The following is a 10,588-nucleotide window of genomic DNA, read 5'->3' as shown; positions in this document are numbered from 1 at the left end:
AGCAAAATATACATCAACGTAATACTTAATTTATTTTCTCAAAATATCTTTGTCGATGCATTATCGTCGTATTGGTAAATGACACCACTGATTTTGAACACCTGTTGTCTGCATTAAATGTAACAATGTAATGTGTCAATGATCTCGCCATGGTGGATTTTGTAACCCTTGTCGATTGATACTATACGTTTAAGGGACCGTTCACAACACTTGTTAGGGGGGCCTGATGCAAAAAATTTCATCGCGAAAATTTTTGGGGCTCCCCTTTTTCAGACCTCGAAAATTTCAGGGGGCCCCTTTTTGACATGAAAATTATGGGTCAACCCCATAGAAAAAGCATATAAACTCAGTTTTCCCAGGAAAATTGTGGTCATTTTTTAGGCCCCCTTAGGGAGGGTCAAAAAAATTTCAGGCCTCTTTTTGCATCAGGACCCCTAACAAGTGTTTGTGAACGGTCCCTAAGTTTGCTTTAATACTCCTGTTAGTGTTTCTTATTAACAAAAAATCGTTTTACATCTGTATCCGCAACAAACGGATTTGTACAAATTGATTACATACATCTCTCTGTAGCATCATAGTAGGAATGCCAATAGGCAGAATGACAAGTTCGAATAAGGTAAATTGCCTATTTTTCCATTAGTGCAAATATATTTATTCAAACACGCACTGCGCATGCCGCTTTGCCATAAGGTTTTGATGCGAGCTAGTCTCCTTTAATCCGAATCATTCGAGTTCTTTCCTAATAACTTGAGTACTTGTTTGGACAGAACAACAAACCGAAATTGAAGAATTGTAAAATAATGCCAATGCAACAATCTCAACCGACGTTTATTCGGTAAGATAATTAAAATATTGAAATATTACATCTCTTATATACGAGCAGTTAATTCGCATTACCTGTGGTATACTCAAATCATCGGTCATAATTTTTTAGATGAGGTCACCGAAAAATAAAATCATGTTCCTGTTTTTCACAAGAGAAATATAAATATTTTTGACTTAGTATCGTAGGTGGATAAATTCTTAAGGGTAGACGAGGTATTGTTCGTCGAAGCGACCAAAATCGATTTTCATTATCTAGATCAGTATATCATAAAATAACACCTTGATGTTTTGCAAAATTTCATTCTACAAATCATATACACCAGGCACAAAAAGAAACTCGTGAGTTATATTCTTCCTTGCTGTTCAATAACTTTCTATTTGACACCCTGTTCGTGAAAAACGAACAAGAATTTACCAAGATATGCGCTTCCAAAGCCTCAAACCCCAAAATCAAAAGTTGCATTTTCAATGATTTTCAATGGGAACGCATCGTTGTATTGCACACAAGCACCACAGGCCAATCAATAAAGCACACAGTGTAACAGGCACAATTGAATCGTTAAAATTGCAACTTTTCATTTTGGGGTTTGAGAGTTTGGAGGCGCATATCTTGGTCAATTCTTGCTCAATGTTCACGAACAGGGTGTCAAATGAGAAAAAGTCCAATTAACAAAATGTATATTTCACAATAATCCAAAATTATCAAGTTATTGAACAGCAAGGATGAATATAACTGACGAATTTCTTTTTGTGCCTGGTGTACTTTGTAAACGTGCTTGATTTATTGTTGTTAATGAGTTCTGTACGTTTTACAAAAGTGTTGTTGTTTCAGCCCTCTTTACAACATAACTCAAGAATTACAGGACCTACAAAAGTATACCTGTGATATTTGAATTCTTCTAAATGAGCAATGCAGTTTTTGCCAAAGCTCACTACCATTCGCAAGATTCTGTGAACCCCAGCTATGAACTGCCAAATCGCAACAGTTTAAAATAGTTACTAACCTTAACCCACTTAAAACACGAATCAATGTACTATGACACTATTTATGAGGCTTATTATTGTAAATAATGAATTGCTATGGGACCCAACCGACCGACCCAACTTCAAGAGGTCCACCTGTACTGTAATATAGAAATTATATTTAGGTAATGTGCATTGTTTGAGGCATAATAAGATGACCGTTCTTAACTTCTTAGATGAGATCACTAATAAATATAATCAATGTCCGTTTGGTTCCTGCTGTTCAGAAGAGAAATCTTTTCGACTCTTTTAAAAGCATCATAGGCGGATACGACAACATTTTCTTTCCCTTGCACACATATACTTTTGTAGTTCCTGTGGTTCTTGAGTTACTTTTGCAAAACATCAAAGTGTTATTTTTCAATAATATATTGATTTTAAATAATGAAAATGTTTTTGGCTGTTTCGACTAACAATTCCCAGTCTACCCTTAAGAGCACAACCATGTGCATTTCACAGTTTCAACGATTTAAAGGAAAATGGAAAGCTTTTGATGTTGTTGTTAAGACATTCAATTTTATCACTACATCTAAGAGGAAATGTTGAAAAAAAAAGGGAATGTTCAATAAGGAACCGGAAAAATCGACAAAATGTCTCACGTTTTCCTCCGCCTGCGCTCAATTTTGTTTAATTTTTCCAATTTTTTCTCCATTTAAAGCTTTTACAATTCAGATTTCCCTCTCAAGACCGCAAAAGTTCGGATTTCCCCTCAAATCTATGCATTTTAAGAATATGACACAAGGAATCCAACTAGCATAACAAAATTTGATTTTACTTTACTGCCTCGATAAAGCCATACAGACTATAGTTATATCTGATTACTGTCAAATATTTCCCCTTTCAAGGAGAAAAGAGCCGTATTAGACTAAAATTAGATCATTATTGATGAATAGAAGTATATGTATTGCTATCAGTTAAATTTAGGCCCGTCCGGTCTGTGAGGTTCGATGGCCATTTTCTAAATGCGTGAGCAGAGTATTGACAGACGTGACCATGAAACGATTTTAGTTATTATCGATGCGTTTATTGCCTTGCTCATTTACCACAAGTCTAAAGACTAATGAAAATGTCAGCAAGAGATAATAAAAAGCAATTTCATTGCTTAATATTATATCACGTAACAGACATTTCCTTCTCATGAATGGCATAGTCTTCATTGACTGAGAGGAGGCTAAGATTTAATGCAAAGAGGCTGATAAATACAAACGATGGATCAAAGAAGCAGTGAAAATCAGGCAGCAAAGCACCACCATGAACAGAGACAAGGCAATACAACCTACCTCACGTGTTTGAAGATCTTCTAAGAAGAAACTGGCAACCGCGTTGCTGAGCAACAACGTGTTGTAAACAGAATCAGACATTGATCAGTGTTGAGAAAGAAATCTGACAGATTTCGAAACGTCCACAGTAAGTGCTGTTTTAATTGGAATAGAACTATGAAGCTCGTCTTGACGAATGTTGTTAAATTTTGACGCACTTATTAACCACGGAAGCCCATTGCACTTTAAACTATATAAATATACATTCTTTGCACACATGTTTAGCGAGAAATTACCTCCCTCCGTAAGAGATAGAATGGAGGGGTACCGGATATGATGGTGTTAGTGAATAGTGAAGGTTACTGATTAAAAAACATTTTGCTCTAAGAAATGTAATTATGTCTCAATTTAAATGCTGTATATTTTTTGCCTATCCCTGTGATCAACATTCCAGTCTGATAAATATGCTAGAATTACTCTGCCTATGTTTTAGCATAGGCTGAATAATGGGTTAGTGAACGCTAACCCATTATTAACCGAAAAACTTAAATTAATCGAAGGGCCATCATCTGTGCTCATTTTCGTGAAGTAAACCTCAAGGCCATGTCATTGGTGAAGCCCCGTGATAATATATTTTTGCATTTGTGAAAATGCTCTGAGGTATTCAGACTCTTAGTTTAAGATAATCATCCATTGATATTTAACAGAAACATCCGGTGGAAATTGTACGTTTGTATCGTATAGCCGAAAATATATTAAAAGTTGTAATTATTATACATGTATTTCTGGGACTAAATACTTTTTCTTGGATGTACTCAAATGACGTCATAGCAACATCATGTGGTGCACTTAATTTGGTAGTAAGTCAGTAATGAATAGTTGGGAAGTTCGCATGGTTGGTACATGAAGGATAAGGAAAATCTCAGTCTTGGAACAAAAGAAAAAAGGTACGACTATACGTGTAAATGACGTTGCTATAAATTTTGTCTTCCTTATAATCAAGTAAAATAAGTCTGAAGCCGGCAATTCTAAATTTGCTAATATGGCCGGGGAGAAATGTGTTAGCCTTTTTTATGTGATCTCTTTGTTTTTGTGACAACTAAACTTTCTAACAAATAAGTAATAGAAAAAGGGTTTTTACAGTGTAATAAATCTAAGAAAATCCTTAGAAAATATAGAATTGGAAGATGTGAATTGTGATCAGTCGACATTTAACTCATTTTGCTTAATTTCATCACAATGGCGTGTATTTGTATGGGAAGGCAAAGGCATGTCAGCTATAATACATGTTCACTATTATTGTTGAAATCACAATAATTCATTTCTATTTATTCTATATCCCTTGAAAACGTTGTACTTTCTTTGACAGCGTAATTCATCACTGTAATGTTTTACCATTCCATTATCATGTTCATATAAACTATTCACTATATTCTGATATATAAATGGTAATATGCACAAATCGGGCTTTCTGCTAGTTAGCTGCAGTCAGTCACCACTTAAAGGCAGTTTTCCAAGACAGTGACGCCTTCTTTTTAACTTTACACGCCGAAGGTAATGACAAAAAGCTTTTAAAAGATGAGACGCGTGTTAGGATGGGATTCTTAAAGATATCCAACAAATCTTCTTATTCGCACATACGTCTTAAATAATGACTTGCTAAGCCTATTTCTCTACATAAGTGAGAGCGCAAAGCACAATAAAATCCTTTGTACAAGAACATAAGTACTATGGAAATTTGAGAAATGAAAATATATTTGTGGAGAGATCTGAGCTATCGGTATGGTGACATCTAGCTTTAAGATGACCTAGATGTAAGTTACCTACTCAATATGTTTGACAAGGGTACATCGTTGACCTCTGTTTAATTAAGTTGGACATTTTGGATGAGAGTTTCTAAGTAGTTCAATGGACATTGTAATATCAGTCCAGGAGAATGCCAATATGGGACATGAGAATTGCATAATAATACCTTCCCAACAAACACAAATTAAAACATTTTAAATAGATTATATTTTGGGTTTTGGTTTTGTTAAAATATTTTAATAACATTAAATGTCGGGTTTTATAAAGGTCATGAAAACGTTATGAAACGTTTGTATGAAAACGCACTGCAAGAACATAATAGAAATGGTTAAAAAAAATTTGCCAAATATTTTGTCAACACTTAAAAAATTATTATGTTGGAATATTTAGTAGTAAGTTTTCAAACAATGTTTTTGAATGCTATGAAAACGTGTTATACCCTTTATATAACCCAACATTTAAACGTTTTCTAGTAAACTTTTATAATATAACTGCACTGAGATAATCTCATTGTATCCCTTTGTGGTACATTTAGAAAGTCTACAAGGTATACCAGGAAGTTTACAAGGACAGCTAAGGTATCTAGTACATGCGCCCTATCATGCCTATCCTTTACTGCAAAAAGATACCTTTCTGATTTGTTTATTTTTCAAATGGATACGGTGAAAGTTCTAAAGCTTTATCAAAATCCAAAAAGGACAACCAAATCTAGTCATTTGTGAATGCAAGTTACCATGGGCCCGTTGCAATTCTGCTGACCTTCGACTGCAGTTACTCTTTTGCCTTATGAAAGTACCACAATGAAATTTTGCACCTCTGATAATTGATTTCTGTCATTTTATTGATCACTTTAATTATTTCCTAGACTGTTAGCTCTTATTACAAATTCTGCACTAGAATGCTAAGTTAAAAATTCGCTTTCCACGCCTCTTTATAATATGTCAATTTCGAATAATACATTACTGTCAATACAAAGTCCACTCTCTTTGTAATGTTGAGTTTCATGTCATGGTAAATTCTATATAACATCTGTCGCGATGAGGTCTTATAAACTGGCTTCAAAAGAAACTTATAATTTTCACAAGGTCATATCTTAAAATCCTGTCTATAAAAATGAACAAAAATTACACAGAGGGTTACTTCAATACTCTACTCTAAACACATGTCAGTAACCAAGCAGTTGTCCAACTGACACAACAGCAAAATACACTGACATGGAACACCTTCCTGGACCACATTCACAGCCCAACAGATTTCTTTTGCTGGGTTCCAATTATTCGCCTGTGAATGTGGTCCCGGAAGCTGTTCCGTGTCAGTGCATTTTACTCTTGTGTCAGTTGGACAACTGCTTGGTTACTGACATGTGTTTAGAGTAGAGTATTGAAGTAATCCTGATGTGTAATTTTTGTTCATGTACACAGACGAATAATTGGAACCCAGCAAAAGAAATTTGCTGGGCTGTGAATGTGGTCCAGGAAGGTGTTCCATGTCAGTACATTTTGCTGTTGTGTCAGTTGGACAACTGTTTGGTTACTGACCAGCGTTTAGAGTATTGAAGTAATCCTGTGTGCAATTTTTGCTCATTTTTAAGATTTTAAGGATTTTAAGATATTTTAAGGATTATAAGTTTCTTTTTGAGGCCAGTTTATATCCATTTTATTGTGCATCTAGAGGGGTATTTACCACTGTTTCAGAGCATTTATTTGGTCTGTAATAAAATAAAAGCTCTCATCTATTTCTAATAAAATATAATGGATCGATGATCCGTTCCATCACGTCAATTGTATGTGTTGGACAACATTTATTACAGGCTGTCCCAGAAAATTCGGGCATGGCAACGAATGTGTTGAAATTTTAAAATGTATTTTCAACAGTCAATCAGTGTTTACATGTGAAAGCCACATCTTTTAGCTATCATTTGCAAACAAACACACTAGAGTTTATTTGATGAAACGAAGAAATGATCTCAGGTGTGAAAGTGGTTACAGGATAATTTTTTTTAATTGATTGTATCACTGAATGGCGAGTTTATGGAGCAACACACGTGTGTCGGTCTGTGGCTCAATTTTAACCAATAACTGAAGAACTAGCATACCATTTGAATGTCACTTTCGAAAATCCCATAAAATATCATATACGATGCACAATTCAGTTCTTACCAAACTGTTTTGATTTTTAATAAAAGATTGATCCATAGATGGACGGACGCATTTAGCCAGCGGCCACACCAAGTCATATACGATACATATCACTTTTTACGAAAATGTTTTGATTTTTGATAAAAGTAGAAACATGATGCATTTACCCAGCGGCCTTACCAAAATAGTTTATTTTTATGAGCATTTAAAAATAGGACAGAAACAAAATTTGCGCAAAATATCCTATACGATGGATTGTATCACTTCTTACGAAAATATTTTGATTTTTGATAAAAGCAAAAACATTGATCTACGTATGGACGCATTTAGCTAACGGCCACACGAAAATTGTAAAATTGGCCCAACAACCATTTTTACATTCGATATCGTATCTTTAAAACTGTTTTACAGATCAAAAGAATTCTCGATAGCTGTCAAAGATGTACCATTGTCAAACATATTGAGTAGGTAACTTACATCTAGGTCATCTTAAAGCTAGATGTCACCAAACTGATTTGAAAATCACACTCCCTGTGATTAAAGTCATGTCTTCCATAAGAGGGGTATGGATTTCACAGACGCTGATCACTGCGTCATAAAAACACGGTGTACTTAAATAACATTCGTCAGTCTGTTAGTGATCATTAATAGAAACATACTTTAAGCACCTGCTTATTTTTTATATGTGTATTGTGTATATGATAAATGAATGAAGATCGACAATTTTAAAGGGGCATTTCGTGATGCATTGCCTCATACCCAACTTTCCCCATAAATTTAAATGTCTATACTACCCGAAACCTAATGTTTGTGTGCATATTTCTTGCCGATTATTTTGCCCAGGAAAATATAGTCAAATATGTATTTATATTCTGTTAACAGAACGAAATTGCAGCACAGAGGCTGATGGGGCAATGTAAATCATGTATAACCCTCAAACGCAATATCGGACTCACCTAAAATATTGGATTGCACTTTTTTTCATGGATATCTACTCAAACATACCATGTCTTGTTGTAATGTCTTGCTGTAATGATTTTTATGGAAATAAAAATATGAATGAATGAACCATAACAAGAGGACGCTAGAATCACAAAATACCCTTTAAGCGGTATATAAAAAACATAAATGTGGTAGTATTTTGTATATAAATATATTTTACAAAAATAGATCTGTAACAAACAGAAGTGAAAAATGCAGATGTTTCTATTCTGAATTAACTATACTAGTTGTCATTGTCAGATTTTCCTTTTACATTATTCAGAACGTCATACGTAAATGTTCTAGCTCTAGTTCGTGTTGTTTCCTGACCTTGTATATGGTATAAGGGGTAAATGATGAGGTACAGTGGTGAACCAATTCCTTCCACATCGGTCTCTAGTGGTTTCAAGAAGTTGGTAGTGAGACAGGTTTGTCGAGCTCTTCTGGGATGACCTGATATTCTTTTGCCTTCCACTGAACCGTGGAACATGGTGTTAGTGAGACTTTGTGGGGATTTTGTGTCCCTTCAATATGACTTTGAAGAAGTTGTTTGTGGTCTCAAATAGTCAAATGTCTTTATATCTGCTCTAATGGAATCATAGTTTTTTGACGCACTTTAACCGGGACTTTGACGTACTCTGGATCGATCTTCTCTGTTATTACTGGATAGTAGTACATATATATATATATGATTATATATTATAAGATAGTAGACTATATAAGATTATGTCTGGTTCGCAAGTTCCTTTCTTTGAAGGCATATTGACTGCATTCATTAACTAGCCCACAACAGCACTGTGATAATCCCTGACAAATATCATGTGCATTTTCCTATATACTAAACATCAAAATGTCCCATTCTATCAGTAGCCAATTACTTCATTCAAACCTTCACAATATATGATGTAATCTGGAAATTCCCAAGCCCAATTATAAACATTAACTTTCTTTCTCCGTCTCGAATGCGATTTTGGAATGATTTCCAAACCTCTTTCTTAAAACTTCTTGGATGAGAAGATGAAAGAGGGCGGTATTGAACTGAAGGCCTATAGATAATAACATCACTGCTCTTCTCCATCTGACTCATTAGCTCAGTTGGTAGAGCATCGGTCCGGTGATCCGAAGGTCCCAGGTTCAAATCCTGGAAGGTCAGTGAAATTTTTCACTGGCTGTCATTTATGTATGTGGAGACTTGTGTTAAAACCTTTTCATAATTAACATTTCACTTTACAACACTTGCTGGTGTATTTTCAAAAGATGTCATACACATATTGCATTCTCGGGGATTCTCCATCCACAAATAGTCCTGACTTTGTTTACTGTGATTACACGACAAAGCGAAGTCCAAACTTCCATGTAGGTTTAAATGGTAAACAAGGATATAAGTGGTCACATTAAATTACCCAGGGCACATCACAATTAGCAGAATGCGTACCAAAAAGAAATTGATATATTATTTTCTCTCGTCTGTAACAAAAATAGCTGTGTGTCATGTAACAAATACCAGACACTAGCCTTACCTTCGACGTTTAAAATTTCATACAAGACGTCTAAGCGCGGGAAATTTAAATCGATGAATTACAACTAATCATCTTCCGCGTAATTAACCAATCTAAGACGTATTTTAAGACATCTTAGATTGGTTGTCATTATCATCCCGTGTGTATAATACGTATTTCTTGGGAGAAAAAAGCCCAACACTTCAATTTTAATGCTGTTGGCCTTAACTAAAGAACAGCAAGATCTATGGAAATATAAATTATTGCCTTCCTGTAATTATTTCCGATATGATCAATGTATTAAGGCGATATAATACCCTGATTTTCATCAGTACCCTCTTCTTTTTTTTTTTCTTGCAAATTTATTAAGTACATATATATGTTTATCACCTCATGTCCTTAACTTATAAAATATATCTACATATAAAGTGACTTTCAACCATTTTAGTAAGTCATTTTAACCCTATATATTTTTTGTTTACTGTAACCTAGTAACTCAGATCTGTGTTTCATAACAAACCATAATTTATTCTTTTCAAAATGTTCAAGTAGGGTACATGAATAGAATACATTAAATCCTTTGTTATACTCTCTATAGAAAATCTATAGTGCATGCAAAATACCTACCATGATATAACACTGAATAAATTAAATACACACTTATACAATAGATGCATAGTCATTAGTTGTTAGGAGAAGAAAAGGCTATTAGGTCACCGTATGTCAGGTTATAGGTCAATTGGTTCAGGTCAAATTTAAGCATCAATTTTGAATACACATGTGAGAGTCTGTGATATCATATGAGGCATAATTTTGATATTCTGTCTTTAACTGGATATATATCGAGAAGTGCATGGTGGATATACTAATATACCTTGGGATGTAAATGGTGAGTACAATTTAGAATGCCTAGTTGAGACGGATTTCACAAATAAATATAAAATAGTTACCAAAATCACAAAAGGTAAGCTTACGGAAAACTACCCAATATGGTTGTATAGGTGACAAGAAATACAGTTTTTTCATAATTGCTGTAGTATGGTTGTTGTAACCTGTT

This window comes from Amphiura filiformis, chromosome 4 (assembly GCF_039555335.1).
Source record: "Amphiura filiformis chromosome 4, Afil_fr2py, whole genome shotgun sequence".
NCBI classification, from domain to species: domain Eukaryota; kingdom Metazoa; phylum Echinodermata; class Ophiuroidea; order Amphilepidida; family Amphiuridae; genus Amphiura; species Amphiura filiformis.
The sequence above is the reverse complement of the archived record's forward strand: the minus strand, read 5'-3'. Positions refer to the sequence as shown.